This window comes from Plecotus auritus (genome assembly GCF_963455305.1).
Source record: "Plecotus auritus genome assembly, chromosome: 10".
In the NCBI taxonomy this organism is placed as follows: Eukaryota; Metazoa; Chordata; class Mammalia; order Chiroptera; family Vespertilionidae; genus Plecotus; species Plecotus auritus.
In genome coordinates, this window is record NC_137785.1 from 36,536,906 (window position 1) to 36,561,840 (window position 24,935).

General features: G+C 44.0%; 1 protein-coding gene across 3 annotated transcripts in view; it reads left to right on the forward strand.

The window, feature by feature from the left end:
- Positions 1 to 24,935, forward strand: part of DLL3 (delta like canonical Notch ligand 3) — an 85,860-nt gene that overhangs the window by 11,372 nt on the left and 49,553 nt on the right. The gene's annotated exons all lie outside the window — the stretch shown is intronic.

Consider the following 24,935-nt stretch of genomic DNA (forward strand, 5'->3'; position numbering starts at 1 on the left):
TCTCTCTCATCATTGGTGTTTCTCTCTCTCCCTGTCCTTTTCTCTCTGAAACCAATAAAATTATATTAAAAAGCAAATAATTGCATGGGCCAGTGTGGCTCAGTTGATTGGAGCATCATTCCATGCATGGAAGGGTCTTGGGATCAATTCCTGGTTGGGACCATGGGGAGGCAACCAATCAATGTTTTTCACATTGATGTTTCTTTCTGTCCCTCTTTCAAACAAAATCAATAATTTTAAGACAATTATCAAGGGTGGAAAAGGAATGAAGGGTAAATCTATAAATGAAAAGAGACAAAAGATAAACAGGAAAAGCCCTGGCTGGCATGACTCAGTGGTTAAGAGTTTTGGCCTGCATACCAAAGGGTTGTGGGTTCGATTCCTGGTTAAGGGTACATATCTGGGTTGTGGGTTTGCTCCCCAATCCCGATTTGCCTGCTGGAGGCAACCAGTTGATGTGTCTTACATTGATATTTCTCTCTCCCCCTCCCTCTCTTCCAGTTTCTGAAAATGAAAAAAATATCAGGTGAGGATTAACAACAAAAAAAGATAAACAGGAAAACTAAGATAAGTAACTATACCCTGGCCCATGTGGCTCTCAGTTAGTTGAGGGTTGTCCCACATACCAAGAGGTTACTGGCACATGCCTGGGTTGCAGGCCTGATACCCAGTAGGGGGCGTGCATGGGGCAGCTGATTGATGTTTCTATCTATCCCCCCTTTCCTCTCTAAAATCAGTAAAAACATTTAGGAAAAAAAAAGAAGTAATGATGTGATTACCATAAAAGTCAGCATAATGTTGACATGGTTGGGTAACATGAGGGAGGGTGTGTGCAGAAGGATTAAAGGAAGCATCTGTCTTTTTAAAAAATTTCTTTTAAAAAAATATATATTTTGTTAAGAGTATTACAGTTATCTCCCATCCCCCCCTTTACTTCACTCCTCCCAGCCAGTTGTTCACTACCCTATTGCACATCCTCCTATATAATAAAGAGGTAATATGCAAATTGACCGTCACTCTAACACACAAGATGGCCGCCCCATGTGTACACAAGATAGCCACCACAAAATGACCAGCAGGGGAGGGCAGTTGAGGGCGACCAGGCCTGCAGGGGAGGGGAGTTGGGGGAGACCTGGCCGGCAGGGGAGGGCAGTTAGGGGTGACCGAGCCGGTAGGGGAGGGCAGTTAGGGGTGACCAGGCTGGCAGGGGAGGGCAGTTAGGGGCAATCTGACTGGCAGGGGAGCAGTTAGGCATCGATCAGGCTGGCAGGGGAGTGGTTAGGGGGTGATCAGGCTGGCAGGCAGAAGCAGGGGCAATCAGGCTGGCAAGCAGGCTAGTGGTTCGAAGCCAGCAGTCCTGGATTGTGAGAGGGATTTCTGACTGCCCGTTTAGGCCCGATCCCTCAAGCGGTCCCAGATTGGAGAGGGTGCAGGCTGGGCTGAGGGACACCCTCCCCGCCACTGTGCATGAATTTTGTGCACTGGGCCACTAGTGTATATATAAGTCCTTTGGTCTATCTCTTCTCATCCCTCCCAACCCCACATCAAGGTATGTCAGTCTGGTCCATGCCTCCATGCTTCGAGACTTATTTTGTTGGTTAATTCATTTTGTTCATTAGATTCCACAAATAAGTGAGATCATGTGATATTTGTCTTTCTCAGATTGGCTTATTTCACTTAGTGTAATATTTTCCAGGTCCATTCATGCTGTCCCAAAGGGTAAGAGATCTCTCTTTTTACAGCTGCATAGTATTTCATAGTGTAAATATCCTACAGCTTTTTAAAAATATATATATATATATTTATTGATTTCAGAGAGGAAGGGAGAGGGAGAAAAAGATAGAAACATCAATGATGAGAGAGAATCATTGATCAACTGCTTCCTGCATGTCCCATACTGGGGATCGAGCCTGCAAACCAGGCATGTGTCTTTGACTGGAATTGAATCTGGGATCCTTTAGTCCGCAGGCCGATTCTCTATCCACTGAGCCAAACTGGCTAGGGCTCCCACAGCTTTTTTATCCACTCATCTACTGATGGGCACTTGGGCTCTTTACAAATCTTAGCTATCCTATCTAATAAAAGAGTAATATGCAAATTAACCATCACTCCACTACACCCACCAGCCAGTCAGGAGTGAATGTGCAAATAAACCCAACCAAGATGGCTATGGCCACAGAGAGCAGGAGGGAGGCTTGGGTTTCCCCGGCAATGGAGGAAGCAGTCGGACATCCCTCGAGGTGTCCCAGATTGGAGAGAGTGCAGGCTGGGCTGAGGGACACCCCCTTCCCCGTGCACGAATTTCGCGCACCAGGCCTCTAGTTGTAAATATCACTGCTATGAGCATAGGAGTGCACATATTCTTTCTGATGTGTGTTTTGGGGTTTCTTAGCATATATTCCCAGAAGTAGGATCCCTCAGTCAAATGGAAGTTCCGTTTTTAATTTTTTTTTAAATATATTTTATTGATTTTTTTACAGAGAGGAAGAGAGGAAGGGAGAGGGATAGAGAGCCAGAAACATCGATGAGAGAGAAACATCAATCAGCTGCCTCCTGCACGCCCCCCACTGGGGATGTACCCGCAACCAAGGTACATGCCCTTGACCGGAATCGAACCCGGGACCCTTGAGTCCGCAGGCCGACGCTCCATCCACTGAGCCAAACCGGTTTTGGCTATTTTTAATTTTTTGAGGAAACTCCATACTGTTGTCCAAATGACTGTCTTTACTCCATTGTATGTTCTTGTCTCCTTTGTCAGATATTAATTGACTGTAATAGTGTGGGTCCATTTCTGGAGTCTCTATTATGAGACTACATTCCCACCGGCAGTGAACTAGTGTTCCCTTTTCTCCACATCCTCGCCAGCATTTGTCATTTTTTGATTTGTTGATGGTAGCCATTCTGACAGGTGTGAGGTGATACCTCATACCAATAGTCATTTTAATTTGCAGCTCTCGGATGATCAGTGGCTTTGAGCATTTTTACATATGTCTGTTGGCCATCTTTATGTCCTCTTTGGAGAAGTGTCTTTTTAGGTCCTTTGCCTGATTGATTGTCTTCCTTTTGCTGAGTTGTATGAGTACTTTATATATTTTGGATAATAACCCCTTATCAGATGCATTGTTGGCAAATATGTTCTCCCCTACAGTGGGTTCCTTTTCATTTTGATGGTGGTTCCTTTTGCTGTGCAGCTTTTTATTTAGTTCCATTTGTTTATTTTCTCCTTAGTTTCTTTTGCCCTAGGAGCTATTTCTGTAAACATATTGCTAGGTGAGATGTCTGAGATTTTACTGCCTATGTTCTCCTCTAAGATTTTTATGGTTTCATACCTTACATTTAACTCTTTTATCTACCTTGAGTTTCTTCTTGTGTATGGTGTAAGTTGGTTGTCTAGTTTCATCTTTTTTCATGTGTCTGTCCAGTTTTCCCAGCACCATTTGTTGAAGAGACTGTCTTTACTCCATTGTATGTTCTTGTCTCCTTTGTCAGATTTTAATTGACTGTAATAGTGTGGGTCCATTTCTGGAGTCTCTATTATGATCCATTGGTCTATATGCCTGTTCTTGTGCCAGTACCAGGTTGTTTTGTTTATAATGGCTTTGTAGTATAGTTTGATAATATTTGTCTTCTGATATGGGTAGTGGTTACAGGGATATTTGCCTAATGTTATATAAATTGTTTTATGCATTTGTGTTACATTTAACAAAAATGCTTTTTAAAAAATATGACCAGTGCTCTAGCTGGTTTGGCTCAGTGGATAGAGCGATGGCCTGCGGACTGAAGGGTCCCGGGTTCCATTCTGGTCAAGGGCACATGCCTGGGTTGCAGGCTCGATCTCCAGTATGGGGCGTACAGGAGGCAGCTGGTCAATGATTCTTTCTCATCATTGATGTTTCCCTCCCCCCCCCCTCTCTCTCTCTCTCCCCCCCTTCCTCTCTGAAATCAATAAAAATATATTTAAAAATATGGCCAATTGTATCAATTATCTGTTGCCCTGATAATGCTGCATAAGCTCAGTGGCATAAAACACTAAACATTTATTTTTGGGGCCCTGTTTACAGGTTGGCTGGGGTTCTGTTGCTCTGTGCTGTATTGTACTGTGCTGATCTGAGAGAGGCTCACGAATGTGGGTGTAGTAAGTTCAGGGGTGGGCTGGGGGCTGGCTGTGCTGCTTGCTCTGCTCCACCTGGCTTTTCATCCTCCAGAAGGCTGGCCCTGGCTTATTCTCATGACTGAGGCAGGGGTCCTAGAGAGAGTGGATGGCATTGAACATGTCACTTCCCCCTCATCCCATTGGCTAAAGCAAGTCACAAGGCCAGCCCAGGTTCTGGGAGTGGGGAAATGGACTCCATCTCTTTTTTTCTTTTAATATATTTTTATTGATTTTAGAGAGAGAGGGGCGGGGAGAGAGAGAGAGAGAGAGAGAGAGAGAGAGAGAGAGAGAGAGAGAGAGATTGTAGTGAGAAACATCTATGAGAATTTCAGAAATGACTGGTTGCCTCCTGTATGCACCCCCACCGGGGATTGAACCCGCAACCTGGATATGTGCCCTGACCAGGAATGGAACCGGTGACCTTTTGGTGCATGGTAGGATGCTCAACCAACTGAGCCACTCCACCTCTTGGTGGGGGAAGGAATATAGTCACATTCAAGGGCATGGGTGGGGGACGGTTGGGGAATTTTGCAATCAGTCTCCAACACTGAAGTACCTTCTTCCTTTGGAAGGTAAACTATCCAAGCTATTGGATACAGACACACCCTTCTCTTGATGTCAAATTACTGAAAAAACAATAAAAAAACCAAATAGGATGGGTCATGGGTGTCATTCAGATGAAGAATCCATTCCTTGAAAATGGTAGGAAGCAGGACTGGCAGTGATTGAATGTTGATGGTACTATTTTGGATGTGGAATAAACGGGACACGCAAGTGCTTTGACTTATCTCTGCCTCTCCAGGTCTTCAAATTTCCTTCCATATGAGATGGAACAAGGCTAAGTAAGATCCAACAGGGGAGGGGGGAATTTTTCTTAATTTTGGAAATATCCTAAGACAGTTATACATTTCTACTACTACTACTACTACACTGAAAAATAACAAGCCTACATCAGCCAATTTCTGCCAATCCTCCTTCCTCATATTGTCTAGCAGGTAGTAGGCATGGACTTTTGGAAATGAGCAAAATTATAGGAACTGAAGAAGTAAGAACAGAGAAAAATAACAAGTGGAATACAGCATCAAATGAAGGAGTCATTTTATTAGAACATCAGCCAAGAGATCTGCTTATTCCTTTAATTCAGTCAACAGATACCATAGATTGAATAAATACCTATAAATTCAAGTTTCACTATATTGAATTTCTGTGTCATAAGGAATAACTATCACTAAAGAACTAATGAACATTAAAACAAAATCCTATTATAAAATACTATTTAAATTGAGATTAAAAACAGACAGCAACACCAGCCCATGATTTCTTCTAAGACCACTCTTGAAGTTCAGAGGCAGAGTCCTTGCTGCCATGAACAGCCTGCTGAGAGCAGAACTCAATTTAAAAGCAAACTGGGAAGATGTACTTTCCCGTCTTGGATGAGAAGAACTCATTTTTTTTTTTTTTAATCAGTGACTGCATACAAACTGAAGGCAGGCAGTTAAGTCCCATGGATTCCCCTTTTGATATACTTCCTGGTCTAAAGGATGCCTCACCCATGGCAGAGTCTTGGCACTGTCACCATACAAATCCATTGGTCACCACAGGAGCAGAGCTGGCTGGATTATCAAATAGGGATGACCAAAGTTCCCTGATTTGCCATCATAAGGGAATAGTCCCTACCCAAGTCAGCAGGCCCTGCTCTATGGCTTTGCCTGGCAGGCTCCTAAGGTTTTTTTTTTTTTTTTTTTTTTTTTTTGTATTTTATTGATATTTTACAGAGAGGAAGGGAGAGGGATAGAGAGTTAGAAACATCGATGAGAGAGAAACATCGATCAGCTGCCTCCTGCACACCCCCTACTGGGGATGTGCCCGCAACCAAGGTATGTGCCCTTGACCGGAATCGAACCTGGGACCTTTCAGTCCGCAGGCTGACGCTCCATCCATTGAGCCAAACCGGTTTCGGCCAGGCTCCTAAGGTTTAACCTAAAGCAGAGTAGCAGCTTCTGGAACAAGGAAGACCATCTTAGATTATTAGAGCACACAGGGAAGGAAAAGTTATTCTGGTCCAAATTCCTCACTTTACAGTTAAAGGAAGCAGAGCCACAAAGGACTAAGGTAGAAGGCATTCCACACCAAGGGGCAACTTATAATTTTTTTATTTTTTAGCCAAGTTTTAAGGCCAAAACTTACTGCATTTAGCACAATGCAGTGGCAATAGTACATAAAGTAACCTGAATGATTACTCAAAAAGAAAAAAAGTAAAATTAAAAGCCTACAAATGCACAGGAGTCAGACTGCCTGGGTTCAGATTTTGGTTATACCACTTATTCAAGCAAGTCATTTCACCTCTCTGTGCTTTAGTATCCTTATTGGTAAAATGAGAATGATAACAGAATCTGCTTCAGAAAGTTGTGAGTATTTAATAATAGTGCAAAGCATTTATAACAAGTTGACAAGTAATAGGTACTCAGTAAATGTTAGTTTTCAATATTACCTAGAAGAAAGTCCATTTCACAGAGGGTCAAACTGAAGTCCAGAGATGGGTAGAGAGTTGCTTAGCATCACAGAAAATTGGGTGTGTTTCCTGATCTTCCTTGGACACAGGAAAGGCTCAGGGATTGGGAAACACGGTGGATCAGGACTTCTGTTTGAAGCCCTGCTGTGAATCTGAATAAAGTCTGTACCTGACCTCATAATATGGGACCAATGTCAACATCCTGGTTTTACATCCTGTGGTTACATAAGATGCTATTTATGTATATGTGAAAGTTACACAGGAAGCCTCTCTGCTATTTTTTTCCACATCGTGTGTTAAGTTAAACTAATTTAAAATAAAAGGACAAATATTTATTGGGCACCTACTGTGCCAGGCTTTGTTCTAAGAGTGAGGACTCAGCAGAGAACAAGACAAAATCCCACCCTGGAGGAGCTCAAAGTGTAATATTCTCCCTCTTCACTTGGACTCGGGAGTCCCATAGCTTCCGTTTGAATCCTGACTCTGCCACTTACTAGCTGTGGCACGTGTGTAGCACTTAGCACTATATAATTGTAAAACCTGTTATTGTTATTAGTTTCTACAGGTTTCTCAGTTGCCCCCCTTCTAGGGAGCCATGTCTGATGGCCCCAGACTAGTCCTAGCAACTCTTCTGGCATCCTACAGGTCCCAGTGCTTCCCTCCGCATATCTCTGACCGCTCTGCCTGTGCCTCCCCCACCTCAGGCCTGACCACACTGGGATGTCAAAATTTAGTGATGGGTATGTCTCCTCTACAGGACTGGGAGCCTGATGACTGGGCCAGGGCTTTCCTCTTCGGGGCTCTGTCCCCAGAATCAGCCAGCATACGACAGGCACTCAATACACATATACTGAACACGTGAATGTTAACGACAGTGAGAGGAACATGGGGCAGTGGGCGTGTTCCTTACCGTGGTGGTGGTTGGGGGCATAAGGGGATGGGAGCGATTAGCGAAATCTTAAGGTCCGCCTTCCCCCTGGCCCAGAGCAATAGAACCTGCCCGCGAGTGGAACCCGGTGTAACAGTGCCTCTTGTGGTCGCGCCCCGTGTGGAACCTGGTGCTCTCCGCCCGAGGAAGGAGGGCGGGTGGGATCCCCCCCGGGCTGCCCCGGGCCCTCCCTGCCGCCGGGCCCCCATGAACAACCAGGCGCGGGCCTCAGACCCCTTCCCGACCCGGACCCCCGCCTCGGTCCGGGCTTCGATTCCGATCAGGCCCTCGAACCCGACTCTGGTCCCAGCCTTGGCCACGGTCTCTGCCTCGGCCCCAATCCGGACCTCGATTCCAGTCCCGGCCTCGACTGCAGCCCGAACCCCGACTCTGGTCCGGACTCCGATTCCGTTCCAGGCCGTGAGCCCGGTCCGGACCTCGACTCCAGTCCCTGCCTCGACACCGCTCCAGACACCAACTCGGGTCCCTGCCTCTGCCCCGGTCCGGACCTCGACTCGGTTCCCTGCCTCAGTCCCTGCCTCGGCCCCGGTCCAGACCTCGGCTCGGTACCCTGCCTCGGTCCGGACTTCGATTCCAGTCCCGGCCCCGGTCCGGACGTCGGCTCCGGTCCCTGCCCCGGCTCCGGTCCGGACGTCGGCTCCGGTCCCTGCCCCGGCTCTGGTCCGGACGTTGGCTCCGGTCCCTGCCCCCGCCCCGGTCCGGACCTCGGTTCCGGTCCCTGCCCCCGCCCCGGTCCGGACCTTGGTTCCGGTCCCTGCCCCGGCCACGGTCCGGACCTACACTCGGTTCCCTGCCTCGGTCCGAACTTCGACTCCGGTCCCGGCCTCGACTACAGTCCGAACCCCCACCCCGGCCCCCACCCCGGCCCCGGTCTGGACCTCGACTCCATTCCCTGCCTCGGTCCCTACCTCGGCCCCGGTCCGTACTTCGACTCCAGTCCCTGCCTCGGTCCCTACCTCGGCCCCGGTCCAGACCTCAGCTCGGTTCCCTGCCCCGATCCGGACTTCGACTCCGGTCCCTGCCTCGACTACGGTCCGAACCCCGACTCTGGTCCGGACCCCGATTCCAGCCTGGGCCCTGAATCCGGTTCCAACCTCAACAACCCCAGCCCCCTCTTCGGTCCCGGTCTCGGCTGAGGTTCCTGACTTGGAGTCCTTCCTGAGCTCGGCTCTACCTGTGCATCTGCCCCCAGAGCCCACTTTGCCGCGTGATAAGGATCCTGTAGCGACTCCCAGTGTGGAGCACCGCCCCTCAGTCACCGATGAATCCGGGCCCACCCAAGAGCTCCTTCCTGCTCTCAGTGCGTCGGCCTCTGATTTATTGGGGCCCTCTCTCAGGTCCACCCCAACGGCAGATCCAGCGGCCACCAAGTTGACAGATTCTATGGCTGGACCCATCTCCATGCCTATCCTGGGTACCTCCCCGTTCGCCACTTTCTCACCTATTTCTACAAACACATTCGCCTCCACCAGCGAGTACTTTCAAATGGACAGCAAGATTGTGATTCGAGTGATCTATTGGTGAGGGGCTGTCCCCACCCACACCTGCCTTCCTCCCATGGGGAAAGGGTGGGAAGGGTAAGTGCTGGGGCTTTGGGGAATTGAAAGTAGGGCAAGGGGAGGGAGTCCCAGTTCCCAGGTGGGAAACTTGGCTCTCCCTATCATCTCTTTGGGGCTAGAGAGCACTGTGTTCAAATTTCTGCTCTGCCCCACAGAGGTGAATCCTGGCTCCAAGCTTCATTCATGGACTCCAACTTCTCCCTCCCTCCCCTCTCTTCCCCTCCCTCCCTCTCTCCCTCCCTCCCTCTCTTCCTTACTTATTTTGGAGTGTCCTGCCCACCATGGGCCAGGCCTGAGCTGGGGATGGAGTGCTGAGCAGAGCCACCTGCTTTCCTCCCCAGGGGAGACAGGACAAGGTGTGCCCTGAGGGACAAGGGGTAGGGAATTTCAGATTGGGTGGTCAGGGATAGTCTTTCTTAGGAGATGGCATCTTAGTGATGAGAAGGAGGCTGCCAAGTGGAGAGCTGGGGGTGGTGACGATGAAGGTAGCAAGGAGGAGGAAAGCAGCAAGTGCAAAGCCAGAGGAGGCTGGCCCCAGGTCTGGAGTGTCTATTATGTCAAGGACAACAGTAACAGCAACGACTTCCTTGACCTTCCTGAGACCCAGGGCTGGATGCCTCTGTGGGAGGGGTTTTATCTTCCATTCAATCCCCATACCTCTCTTCTGCTCTAGAGGTTCTCTCCCCTTATGGCTCCCACTTTTTCTCTCTCCTGTCTCTGCCAGGGGCTCTCTCTCTCCCCAGCTCACTATCTCTCTCCTTTCCCCATGTTGTATGTGTGTCTTTCTCTTTCTCTTTCTCCGTTTCCTCATCTCCTCCTGTCTCTTTCTCTTCCCATCTCCTCCTTTCTATATCTTTCTCTGACTCCGTGGATTCATTATTTCATTAATTCAACAACTATTTATTAAGCACCTCCCATGTGCCAGACCCATTAGGGATACACAGCGAATAAAACAGATTCTTGTCCTTGTGGTGCTGACATTTTGGTGTGGAATAAGTATGACTCAGAGCAAATTATTTAATATCTTACTTAGAAGGTGATCAGTGCTATGAACAAAAAGCATCTTGGCGGGGGGGTCACAATTTTAACTGGGGTGGTCAGGAAGGCATCACTGAGAAGGTGACATATGAGCAAAGACCTGAAGGAGGGGAGAGAAGGAGTCATGTAGATACGAGAAACTGCATTCTGTAGGAGGAACAGCCAGCACAAAGGCTCTGAGCAAGGCATACTTGGAGGTAGGAAGGAAGGCTAGGAGGTCCCTGTGGCTGGGGCAAAGTGGGCAAGGAGGAGAGTGGGAAGAGATGGGGCAAAGCCTGTGGGGACTTGGGGGAGTGTGGTTTTCTGCCCTGAATGAGATGGCACTATGGGACAGTTCTGAGCTGGGGAAGGATGTGATCTGACTTGGGTGTTCACAGGGTCCCTCTGGACTTGGGGAGAGACTGATGTGGTGTCTTCTGTTTCTCTCTCTGCCCTTGGCCTTCAGTGGCCTCTGAAGCTATAACCTCCGGGTGAGTAGTTTTTGGCTTTGGAAGTGGGGAGAATGTGGGACATGAAGTCTGGAAGGAGTTCCTGTTTCCCATTTCTGCAAGACCTGTGACCCTGTGACAGCATGATTTCATCTCCTTCCTGCAGTACATTCTACTGAAAAAGAGTCTGGAGCAACAATTTCCAAATTGTTTACACTTTGTGAGTGTGCTGGTTACCAAGGGAGTGGGGGTAGTCAGTGCTTCAAGAGCCCCAGGGCCTTGGAAGGAGCTCTTAGCCTTCCCCCACCTCCAACATTCCCTCCTCAGGAGGAGGACATATCTGCACAGGCTACCGGGGAGTTTGAAGTGTTTGTGGATGGGAAACTGGTTCATTCCAAGAAGGTGATTCTGAGTAAGGGTCCCAGACAGGGCAGGAGGGTGGTGCTGGGGTCCTGGATTGTGGGAGACACACATGTCTGTGCTCTTTCCTCTCTGTGTCCAGAAAGGTGATGGCTTTGTGGATGAGGCCAAAATGCAGAAAATTGTGAACATTATCGATGAGGAGATCAGGAAAAGTTAACAGGCAACTGGTGAGCTGGAGGTGAGGTGAGGGAGGTGAGGTGGGAGGGATGGAGGCTGGGCTGAGGGTGAGTAGGTGGGCAGGATAAAGACATCCCACCCCTATCCTAGCTCAGCCAGTCCTCACTGTTATAACCAGGCATCTACAACCTTTCTAAGCCTCATTTTTTAAATCTGTGAAATGGGGCTGTGAGATGATCTGTGAGATGCCTCATATCCTATATAATAAAGAGATAATATGCAAATTGACCATCACTCCAACACACAAGATGGCCGCCCCCATGTGGTCAAAGATGGCCACCACAAGATGGCAGGCAGGGGAGGGCAGTTGGGAGCGACCAGGCCAGCAGGGGAGGGCAGTTGCGGGGGGACTAAGCCAGCAGGGGAGGGCAGTTGGGGGGGACCAAGCCAGCAGGGGAGGGCAGTTGGGGGGGACCAGGCCTGCAGGGAAGGGCAGTTGGGGGTGACCAGGCTGGCAAGGGAGGGCAGTTGAGGGTGACCAGGCCTGCAGGGGAGGGCAGTTGGGGGTGATCAGGCCGGCAGGGGAGGGCAGTTGGGAGTGACCAGGCCAGCAAGGGAGGGCATTTGGGGGTGACCAGGCTGGCAGGGGAGGGCAGTTGGGGGTGACCAGGCCTGCAGGGGAGGACAGTTAGGGGTGACCAGGCAGGGAGGGGAGGGCAGTTGGGGGTGACCAGGCCTGCAGGGGAGGGCAGTTGGGGCAATCGGGCCAGCAGGGAAGCAGTTAGGTATCGGTCAGGCTGGCAGGGGAGTGGTTAGGAGGTGATCAGGCTGGCAGGCAGAAGCAGTTAGGGGCAATCAGGCAGGCAGGCAGGCAGGCAGGCAAGCGGTTGGGAGCCAGCAGTCCTGGATTGTGAGAGGGATTTCCCAGTGGGATCGGGCCTAAACGGGCAGTCGGACATCCCTCAAGGGGCCCCAGATTGGAGAGGATGCAGGCTGGGCTGAGGGACACATACCCTCCTCCCCCCGTGCATGAATTTCGTGCACCAGACCTCTAGTAAGATAATAAATAGTGCACAGCTCAGAGTAGGGCTCAGTGTTTGCCACTTATAAATTTATTTTATTGTTATTTTCTTAAATCTGTTTGAAGAAGTAATCACAGAAAACTTCCTTAACCTGGGGAAAGAAAAAGGTCACACAAGTTCAAGAAGCACAGAGTCCCAACCAAAATGAACCCAATGAGATCCACACCAAGACACATAATAATTAAAATGTCCAAGGTTGCCAGGGCCAGTGTGGCTCAGTTAGTTGGGCATCATCTCATGGACCAAAAGGTTACCAGTTCTATTCCCAGTCAGAGCAAATGCCCAAGTTGTGGTCTCAATCCCCAGTAGTGGGCATGCAGGAGACAGCTGTTCGATGTTTTGCTCTCACATCAATGTTTCTTCCTCCCTATTTGTTCCTCTCTCTAAAAATCAATAAAAAATATTTTAAAAATGGTCAAGGTTAAAGACAAAGAGAGAATTTTTTTTTGTTAATACTCACACAAGAATATTTCTCCATTAAAAAAAATATTTCCTTCTTTTTAAAAAAAATATTTTTATTGATTTCAGAGAGGAAGGGAGAGGGAACAGGAAACAGAAATATCAATGATAAGAATCATTGATGGGCTGCCTCCTGCACACCGCCTACTGGGGATCAAGCCCAAAACCTGGGCATGTGCTCTGACCGGGAATCAAATCATGACCTCCTGATTCATAGGTCGACACTCAACCACTGAGCCACACCAGCTAGGCTCCATTAATTTTTAGAGAGAATGTAAAGGAGGGTGGCGGGGTGGGGGGAGAGAAACATCAATGTGAGAGACACCCATCAATTGGCTGCCTTTGCATGTTCCCTGACCGGGGCCAGGGATCAAACCTTCAACCTAGATATGTGCCCTTGACTGGGAATCAAACCTGTGACCCTTCAGTGAACTGGCTGATGCTCTAACTACTGAGTCACACTAGCCAGGGCCAATAATATTAAAGATATAATATTAGAGGCAACAAGAGAGAAACAGTTAGTTAGCTACAAGGGAGCTCCCATAAAGCTGTCAGCAGATTTTGCAACAAAACAACTTCAGTCCAGAAGGGATTGGCATGAAGTATTCAAAGTAATGAAAAGCAAGAACCTGCAACCAAGACTGCTCTATCCAGCAAGGCTATCATTTAAAATCGAAGGCAAAATAAAAAACTTCCCAGACAAAAGAAGGCAAAATTAGTTCAGTACCACCAAACCAGAACTGCAAGAAATGCTAAAGGGACTGCTTTAAGAAGAAGAAACACAGAGAGAAAGGAACATAGGCATAAAGGAAAATAAAGCAATAAATACCTATCAATAATAAACTTAAATGTAAATGGATTAAATGCTCTACTCAAAAGATATATGGTAGTTGAATGGATAAGGAGCATAATCCACATATATGATGTCTATAAAAGACCCACCTCAGAACAAAAGATTCACACAGGATGAAAGTGAAGGGATGGAAAAAAATATTCCATGCAAATGGAAATGAAACAAAAGTGGGGTAGCAGTACTTATTTTGGACAAAACAGACTTCAAAACAAAGTCCATAAAGGAGACAAAGAAGGTAACTACATAATACTAAAGGGATCGATCTAATAAGAATATATAACCCTTATAAAGTTATATGCACCCCACAGAGGAGCATCTATATTTATATATATAAAAGCCTAAGCAACTGAACGACATAATGACTAGTCGCCATGATGCACACTGACCACCAGGGGCCAGACACTCAACGCACATGATCGGGCTCCCTCCTGTCTGGATCGGGCCTGCAGGGATCAGGCTCCCTCCTGTCTGGATCGGGCCTGTGGGTATGGGGCTGAAACCAGCTATCTAACATCCCACAAGGGGTCCCGGATTGTGAGAGGGCACGGGCCAGGCTGAAGGACCCTACTGGTGCACGAATCACCAGGCCTCTAGTGTATATATAAAAAAACTCTTGGTGGACTTTAAGTGAGAGATTGCACTGTGATCAATGGATAGATCTTCTAGACAAAAAATCAACAAGGAAACAGTAACCTTAGATGACACACTAGATCAAATGGATTGAATTGATGTTTACAGGACATGTCATCTCAAAGCACCAAAATACACATTTTTCTCAAGCACACAAGGAACATTCTCAAAGATAGACCACATGTTAGGACACAGAATAAGTGTAAACAAATTCAAGAATATTGAAATAATATCAAGCATCTTCTCGGATCACAATGGCAGGAAACTAGAAATCAACCATAATAAACTCAAAAACATTCAAACACATGGAGGCTAAGTAGCATGTTATTAAGCAATGAATGGGTTACCAATGAGATCAAGGAAGAAATTAAAAATTACCTGGAAACAAATGAAAATGAACACACAACAAACCCAAATCTATGGGACACAGTGAAGGCAATCCTGAGAGGGAAATTCATAGCATTACAGGCCTACCTCAAGAAGGAAGAAAAAGCTGAAGTAAACAATATAACCCTACACCTAAAAGAATTAGAGAAAGAACAACAGGAAAAGCCCAGAGTAAATAGAAGGAAGGAAATAATAAGGATCAGAGCAGAAAGAAATGATATAGAGACTAAAACAAAAAACAAAAAACAAAAGAGAAATGAAACCAAGAGCTGGTTCTTTGAAAGGTTAAACAAAATTGAAGAACCTTTAACCAGACTCAAGAAATAAAGAAAGTGCCGAAACGGGTTTGACTCAGTGGATAGAGCATCAGCCTGCGGACTGAGGGGTCCCGGGTTCGATTCCGGTCAAGGGCATGTCCAGTAGGGGGTGTGCAGGAGGCAGCTGATCGATGTTTCTCTCTCATCGATGTTTCTAGCTCTCTATCCCTCTCCCTTCCTCTCTGTAAAATATCAATAAAATATATTTAAAAAAAAAGAAATAAAGAGGACCCAAATAAACAAAATCAGAAATGAAAGAGGTGAAGTAATAACTAACATCACAGAAATACAAAGGATTGTAAGAAAATATTACTAACAATTATATGCCTACACATACGACAGTCTGGGTGAAGTGGACAAATTCCTAGAAACATACAATCCTCTAAAACTCAATCAGGAAGAATCATAAAATCTGAATAGACCAAAAACAACTAATGAAATGGAAACAGTAATATAAAAAACAACTCCCAGCAAACAAAAGTCCAGGACTGGATAGCTTCACAGGCTATTTTAACCAAACATTCATGTGTTAGAAGAACTAACACATATCTTTTGCAAACTATTCCAAAAAATTCAAGAGGGAAGACTTCCAAGCTCTTTTTATGAGGCCAACACTATCCTAATTCCAAAACCAGATAAAAACACTACAAAGAAAGAAAATTACAGGTCAGTATCCCTGATGAACATAGATACTAAAATCCTCAATAAAATATTGGCAAATCAGATCCAGCATTACATTAGAAAGATCAAGCACCATGATCAAGTGGGTTTTATTCTGGGGATGCAAGGCTGGTATAATATTTTCAAATCAATAAATGTGATACATCACATAAAATGAAAGATAAAAATCACATGATCATATCAATAGATGCAGAAAAAGCATTTGATAAAATTCAGCACCAATTTATGATAAAAACTCTCACCAAAATGGGAATAAACGTCTTACATGACAAACCTACAGCCAACATCATACTCAATGGGCAAAAACTAAAAGTATTTCTCTTAAGATCAGGAACAAGACAGGGATACCTGCTTTCACCACTCTTATTCAACATAGTATTGGAAATTCGAGACACAGCGATCAGTAAAGAAATAAAAGGCATCCAAATGGATAGGAGGAAGTTAAACTGTCATTATTTGCAGATGACATGATATTGTATATAGGAAACCACCAAAAACTAGGTATAATAATGAATTTGTCAAAGTAGCAGGATACAAAATTAATTTCCTGATATTGATGGCATTTCTATACACCAATAATGAACTATCAGAAAGAGAAACTAAGAAAACAATCCCATTTACTATTAAAAAAAACTTTATTGTTGAGAATATTACAGATTCTCCTTTCCCCCCCATTGCCCCCTCCACCCAGTTCCTGCCCCACCTCAGGCCTTCACCACCCTATTGTCTATGTCCATAGGTAATGGTATATGCATATAAGATCTTTGGTTAATCTCTTCCCATCCCCTCCTCCCCCCTTCCCTCTGAGATTCCTCAGTCTGTTTCATGTTTCCATGCCTCTGATTCTATTTTATTCATCAGTTTGTTTGTTTGTTTATTTATTTATTTATTTATATTTTTATTGATTTCAGAGAGGAAGGGAGAGGGAGAGAGAGATAGAAACATCAATGATGAGAATCATTGATCGGCTGCCTCCTGCATGCCCCCTACTGGGGATCAAGCCTGCAGTCCAAGCATGTACCCTTTACCGGAATCGAACCTGGGACCCTTCAGTCTGCAGGCCAACGCTCTATTCACTGAGCCAAACCAGCTAGGGCTATTTATTTATTTTTTATTTTAAAATCTTTATTGTTGAAAGTACTACACATGTCCTCCCTTTTCTCTCATTGACCCCTTCTAGCCTGCCCCAGCCCTTCCCTGTGGGCCTTCACCACCCTATTGTCTGTGTCCATGGGTTATGTATTTATGCATACAAGTTATTTGGTTGATTACTTCCCACCCACCCACCCTCCCCCACCTTCCCTTTTAAATTCCACTTTCTGTTCTATGCTTCTGTGTCTCTGGATCTATTTTGTTTACCAGTTTATTTTGTTCATTAGATTCCACATATGAGTGAGATCATATGGTACTTGTCTTTCTCTGACTGGCTTATTTTGCTTAGCATAATGCTCTCTAGGTCCCTCCATGCTGTTTCAAAGGATAAGAGATCCTTTTTTTTTTTTTTTTTAACTTGGCATAGTATTCCATTGTGTAGATGTACCATAGCTGCTTTTCTATCCACTCATCTACTGATGGGCACTTGGGCTCTTCACAAATCTTAGCTATTGTAAATTGTGCTGCTAAGAACATAGGAGGGCATACATTCTTTCTGACTGGTGCTTTGGGTTTCTTAGGATATGTTCCTAGAAGTGGGATCACTGGGTCAAATGGCAGTTCAATTTTTAATATTTTGAGGAAACTCCATACTGTTTTCCATAATGGCTGCACCAGTCTGCATTCCCACCAGCAGTGTACTAGGGTTCCCTTTTCTCCACATCCTCGCCAGCACTTGTCATTTTTTGATTTGTTGATGGTAGCCAATTCTGACAGGTGTAAGGTGATACCGCATAGTCATTTTAATTTGCATCTCTCGGATGATCAGTGACTTTGATTTTTTCATATGTCTCTTGGCCATCTGTATGTCCTCTTTGGAGAAGTGTCTTTTTAGGTCATTTGCCCATTTAATAATTGGATTGTTTGTCTTCCTTCTGTTAAGTTGTATGGATTCCTTATATATTTTGGACAGTAACTTTTTTTTTTTTAATTTTTAAAAAAATATATTTTATTGATATTTCACAGAGAGGAAGGGAGAGGGATAGAGAGCTAGAAACATCGATGAGAGAGAAACATCGATCAGCTGCCTCCTGCACACCTTCCACTGAGGATGTGCCCGCAACCAAGGTACATGCCCTTGACCGGAATCGAACCCGGGACCTTCCAGTCCGCAGGCTGACGCTCTATCCACTGAGCCAAACCAGTTTCGGCTGGACAGTAACTCTTTATCAGGTGTATCATTGCCTATATGTTCTCCCATGCAGTGGGCTTTCTTGTTGTTTTGTTGATGGTTTCTTTTGCTGTGCAGAAGCTTTTTATTTTGATGTAGTCCCATTTGTTTATTTTCTCCTTAGTTTCCTTTGCCCTAGGAGATGTATCTGTAAATATATCCCTATGAGAAATGTCTGAGATTTTGCTGCCTATAGTTTCTTCTAGGATTTTTATGGTTTCATGACTTACATTTAAGTCTATTATCCACTTTTGAATTTCTTCTTGTGTATGGTGTAAGTTGGTGGTCTAGTTTCATTTTTTTTTTTGCATTTATCTGTCCAATTTTTCCAGCATCATTTATTGACGAGACTGTTTTGACTCCATTGTATAATCTTGCCTCCTTTGTCAAATATTAGTTGAGCACAATGGCTTGGGTAGATTTCTTGGGTCACTGTTCAATTCCAGTGATCTATATGCCTGTTCTTGTGCCAGTACCAGGCTGTTTTGATTATGGTGGCTTTGTAGTATAACTTTATATCTGGTATTGTGATCCCTCCAACTTTGTTGTTCTTTTTTTTTTTTTTTTCCAACTTTGTTGTTCTTTCTCAAGATTGCTGCAGCTATTCAGCGTCTTTTTTTGGTTCCATATATGTTTTTGGGGTAGTTGTCCTAGATCTGTGAAATATGCTATTGGTATTTTAATAGGGATTGCATTGAATTTGTAGATTGCCTTGGGTAGTATGGACATTTTAATGATGTTAATTCTACCAATCCATAAATATGGTATATTCTTCTACTTGTTTATATCTATCTCTTTTTTCAATGTCCTGTACTTTTCCAAGTCTTTTACCTCTTTGGTTAGGTTTATTCCTAAATATCTTATTTTTTTTGTTGCAATGGTAAATGGGATTGTTTGTTTAGTTTCTCTTGCTGAGAATTCATTATTGATGTATAAAAAAGTCATAGATTTTTGGGTGTTGATTTTGTATCCTGCTACATTGCCAAATTCATTTATGAAATCTAGTTGATTTTTGATGGAGTCCTTAGAGTTTTCTATGTATAACGTCATGCCATCTGTGAATAATGACAGTTTTACTTCCTCCTTTCCAATTTATTTCTTCTTCTTGTCTGATCACTGTGGCTAGGACTTCCAATACTATCCTATATAATAAAAGCCTAATATGCAAATTGACCGAACAGCAGAACGAATGGCAGAACGACCAGTCGCTGTGATGCACACTGACCACCAGGGGCAGACACTCAATGCAGGAGCTGTCCCCAGCCCACAAGCCCCAGGGGAGCCCCCCGATCTCCTCGCTGGTCACCCCGCAGAGGGAGGCGACCAGTGGTGGCAGCAGGGGGCGGGGCCAGCTGGCAAGTGGGCGGTGCCAGGCCAGCCAAGAGGAGTGCCAGTGGAAGGCCTCCCCCTCCACCCCGATCACCCCACCGGTCACCCCACAGATCGTCCTTGATCACTGGCCTGGCCTAGGGACCCTACCTGTGCATGAATTTTGTGCACCGGGCCTCTAGTGTTGAATAAGAGTGGTGAAAGTGGGCATCCATGTCTTGTCCCTGTTTAGGGGAAATGGTTTTAGTTTTTGCCCATTGAGTATGATATTTGTTGTAGGTTTGTCATATATGGCCTTTAGTATGTTCAGATATGCTTTCTCTATTCCCACTTTGCTAAGAGTTTTTATCAAAAATGGGTGTTGAATTTTGTCAAATGCCTTTTCTGCATCTATTGATATGATTATGTGATTTTTGTCTTTCAGTTTGTTTATGTGATGTATCATGTTTATTGATTTGCGAATAGTGTATCAGTCTTGCATCCCTAGAATAAATTCCACTTGTTCATGGTGTATGATCTTTTTAAATATATTGCTAGATTCAATTTGCTAATATTTTGTTGAGGATTTTAGCATCTATGTTTATCAGGGATATTGGCCTGTAATTCACTTTCTTTTCTTTTTTTTAAAAAAAATGTATTTTATTGATTTTTACAGAGAGGAAGGGAGAGGGAGAGAGAACCAGAAACATCTATGAGAGAGATACATCAATCAGCCACCTCCTGCACACAGCACCCCCCCCACTGGGGATGTGCCTGCAACCAAGGTACATGCCCTTTGCCGGAATCAAACCTGGGACTCTTGAGTCCGTAGGCTGATGCTCTATCCACTGAGCCAAACCAGCAAATTCACTTTCTTTGTAGTGTCTTTATCTGGTTTTGGAATTAGGATTATGCTGACCTCAGAAAATGAGCTTGGAAGTGTTCCTTCCTCTTGGATTTTTGGAATAGTTTGAGGCGTACAGGTATTAGTTCTTCTTTGAATGTGTGGTAAAACTCCACTGTGAAGCCATCCGGACCAGGGTTTTTGTTTGCTGGGAGTTAAAATATTTGTATCTGTATCTGTATCAGTATCTGTGTTTCTGTATCTATATATCTATGTCTGTGTCTATGTCTATGTCTATGTCTATGTCTATGTCTATGTCTATGTCTATGTCTATATCTATGCATTATATATGTATATATACATATATATATATTTTTCCCCCATAGCTCCCCTCCACCCGGTTCCCACCCCACCCTCTGCCCTTACCCTCCCCCACTGTCCTCATCCATAGTATATGATTTTTGTCCAGTCTCTTCCCGCACCCCCACACCCCTTTCCTCCCAAGAATTGTCAGTCCACTCCCTTTCTATGCCCCTGATTCTATTATATTCACCAGTTTTTTCTGTTCATCAGATTTTTTATTCATTCGATTTTTATTTTTTTATTTTATTTTATTTATTTTTATTTTTTTAATTGTTTTTTTATTAAGGTATTATATGTGTACATATCTTACCATTGCCCCCCCCACTCCCATACATGCCCTCACCCCCCAATGTTTTGCATCCGTTGGTTACTCTTATATGCATGCATATAAGTCCTTCAGTTGATCTCTTATTTCCCCCACCTCTCCCTAACCTTCCCGCTGTAATTTAACAGTCTCTTTGATGCTTTACTGCCTCTGTATCTATCTTTTTGTTCATCAGTGTATAATGTTTTTCATTATCCCCAAATGAGTGAGATCATGTGGTATTTTTCTTTCATTGACTGGCTTATTTCACTTAGCATAATGTTCTCTAATTCCATCCAGGTGCCTACAAATGGTAATAATTCCTTCTTTTTTATGGCAGCATAGTATTCCATTGTGTAGATGTACCATAGTTTTCTGATCCAGTCATCTGCTGACGGGCACCTAGGCTGTTTCCAAATCTTAGCTATTGTAAATTGTGCTGCTATGAACATAGGGGTGCATATATCCTTTCTGATTGGTGTTTCTAGTTTCTTAGGATATATTCCTAGGAGTGGGATTACTGGGTCAAATGGGAGTTCCATTTTTAGTTTTTTGAGGAAACTCCATACTGTTCTCCACAGTGACTGCACCAGTCTGCATTCCCACCAGCAGTGCACGAGGGTTCCTTTTTCTCCGCATCCTCGCCAACACTTGTCGTTTGTTGATTTGTTGATGATAGCCATTCTGACAGGTGTGAGATGGTATCGCATTGTCGTTTTGATTTGCATCTCTCGGATAATTAGTGACTTTGAGCATGTTTTCATGTGTCTCTTGGCCTTCTTTCTGTCTTCTTTCGAAAAGATTCTATTTAGGTCCGTTGCCCATTTTTTTATTGGATCATTTATCTTCCTTTTATTAAGTTGTATAAGCTGCCTGTAGATGTTGGAGATTAAACCTTTATCAGTGATAACATTTGCAAATATGTTCTCCCATAGAGTGGGGTTTCTTGTTGTTTTGTTGATGGTTTCTTTTGCTGTGCAAAAGCTTTTTATTTTGATGTAGTCCCATTTGTTTATTTTCTCTTTGTCTTCCGTTGCCCTAGGGGCACTATCAGTGAAGAAGTTCTTTCGGCATATGTCTGAGATTTTGCTGCCTGTGGATTCCTCTAGTATTTTTATGGTTTCCCGTCTTATCTTGTCTAATTGCAATGGCTAATACTTCCAGTACTATGTCAAACAGGAGTGGTGAGAGTGGGCATCCCTGTCTTGTTCCTGTTCTTAGGGGAAATGGTTTTAGTTTTTGCCCATTGAGTATGATGTTAGCTGTGGGTTTATCATATATAGCTTTTATGATGTTGAGGTATGATCTTTCTATTCCCACCTTGTTGAGAATTTTTATCAAGAAAGGGTGTTGGATTTTGTCAAATGCTTTTTCTGCATCAATTGATATGACTATGTGATTTTTATCTCTCAATTTGTTTATGTGATGTATCACATTTATTGATTTGCGGATATTGTACCATCCTTGCATTCCTGGGATAAACCCTACTTGGTCATGGTGTATGATCTTTCTGATGTACTGCTGGATCCGATTTGCTAGCATTTTGTTGAGGATTTTGGCATCTACGTTCATGAGGGATATTGGCCTGTAATTCTCCTTCATTGTGTTGTCTTTATCTGGTTTTGGTATTAGGGTGATGCTGGCTTCATAGAAGGAGCTTAGAAGTGCTCTTTCCTCTTGAATTTTTTGTAATAGTCTGAGGAGGATAGGTTTTAGTTCTTCCTTGAATGTTTGGTAAAACTCTCCTGTGAAGCTGTCTGGCCCAGGCTTTTGTTTGCTGGAAGCTCTTTGATGACTGCTTCAATTTCTTCCATAGTTACTGGCATATTGAGCTGTTTAGATTCTTCCTGATTGAGTTTTGGAAGGTTATATTTTTCTAGGAATATGTCCATTTCCTCCAGGTTGTCCAGTTTGTTGGAATAGAGTTGTTCGTAGTATTTTTTAACAATCCTTTGTATTTTGGTGGGATCTGTTGTTATTTCACCTCTTTCATTTCTGATTTTGTTTATTTGGGTCCTCTCTCTTTGCTTCTTGGTGAGCCTGGCTAGAGGTTCATCAATCTTGTTTATCCTTTCAAATAACCAGCTCTTGGTTTTGTTGATCTTTTGTATTGTTTCTTTGGTCTCTATGTCATTTATTTCTGTTCTGATCTTTATTATTTCCTTCCTTCTGCTTACACTGGGCTTTTCTTGTTGCTCTTTTTCTAACTCTGTGAGTTGCAGGGTTAGGTAATTTATTACCATTGTTTCTTGTTTTTTGCAGTAGGCTTGTAGAGCTATGAACTTACCTCTTAAGACTGCTTTCGCTGTGTCACATAGATTTTGGATTGTAGGTTTTCATTGTCATTTGTTGCCATGATGTTTTTTATTTCTTCCTTGATCTCTCTGGTAACCCAGTCATTGCTTAATAGCATGCTGTTTAGTCTCCATGTGTTTGATTTCTTTGGGTTGTTTTTATTGTAGTTGATTTCCAGTTTTATGCCACTGTGGTCTGAGAAGATGCTTGATATGATTTCTATCTTCTTGATTTTGAAGAGACTTTGCCTATGTCCCAACATATGGTCTATCTTTGAAAATGACCCATGTGCACTTGAGAAGAATGTATATTCTGTGGCTTTGGGGTGAAATGTTCTGAAGATGTCAATTAATTCCATCTGGTCTAGTGAGTCATTTAGGATTGATGTTTCTTTGCTGATTTTTTGTTTAGAGGATTTGTCCATGGTGATAGTGTGGTATTAAAGTCTCCTACTATGATTGTATTGCTGTCAATCTCTCCCTTGATATCCTCCAGGAGTTTTTTTTATGTATTTGGGTGCTCCTGTATTGGGTGCATATATGTTTACCAGAGTTATTTCTTCTTGTTGGATTGCTCCCTTTAGTATTATGAAGTGGCCTTCCTTATCTCTTGTTATGTCTTTCACTTTGAGATCTAATTTGTCAGATATAAGTATTGCTACCCCAGCTTTTTTTTTCAGTTCCATTTGCCTGGAAAACCTTTTTCCATCCCTTCACCCTCAGTCTGTGTGCATTATTTTTTCTGAGGTGGGTTTCTTGTAGACAGCAGATATATGGGTCTTGTTTTCTTATCCAATCCGTTACCATATGTCTTTTGATTGGGGCATTTAATCCATTTACATTTAAAGTTATTATTGATAGGTACTTATTTGTCGCCATTTTTATTCTTTTTTTAAAAAAAATATATTTTATTGATATTTTACAGAGAGGAAAGGAGAGGGATAGAGAGCTAGAAACATCGATAAAAGAGAAACATCGATCAGCTGCCTCCTGCACACCTCCCACTGGGGATGTGCCCGCAACCAAGGTACATGCCCTTGACCGGAATCGAACCCGGGACCCTTCAGCCCACAGGCCGACGCTCTATCCACTGAGCCAAACCGGTTTCAGCGCCATTTTTATTCTTTACCCCTGTGTTCCTTCTTCGCTTCCTATTTCTTTCTTTCTTTCTTTTTTTTTTTACAGCAGACCCTTTAGCATTTCTTGCATTGCTGGTTTGGTGGTAATAAATTCCCTTAGTCCTTTTTTGTCTGTGAAGCTCCTGATTTCACCTTCAATTTTGATTGATAGCCTTGCTGGGTACAGTATTCTTGGATTCAGACCCTTCCTTTGCATGACTTTGTATATTTCATTCCATTGCCTCTGGCCTGATGAGTTTCTGTTGAGAAATCAGTTGCTAGTCTGATGGGGGTTCCTTTGTATGTAACTTTCTGTCTCTCTCTGGCCACTTTTAAGATTCTTACTTTGTCGTTGGTGTTTGCCATTTTAATTATAATGTGCCTTGGCGTCGGTCTTTTGGGGTTCATTTTGCTTGGGACTCTGTGAGCTTCTTGGATTTGTGTGGGTTTTTTCTTCCCTATATCAGGGAAATTTTCTGTCATTATTTCTTCAAAGAGGTTTTCTATTCCTTGCTCAGCTTCCTTTCCTTCTGGAACCCCTGTTATGCGGATGTTGTTTTGTTTTGTGTTGTCCCAAAGTTCCCTTAGGTTCTCCTCCTGCCTTTTAATATTTTTTTCTAGAAGTTGCTCTACTTGGGTATTTTTTCCCATCTTGTCTTCTAGCTCACTGATGCGGTCCTCTGCTTCTTCTCGTCTACTCTTGATGCTTTCTATTGAGTTCTTTACAGCAGCGATGTCATTTTTCATTTCTTCTTGCTTCTTCTTCATTTCCTCTTGGTTCTTGCTCATATTG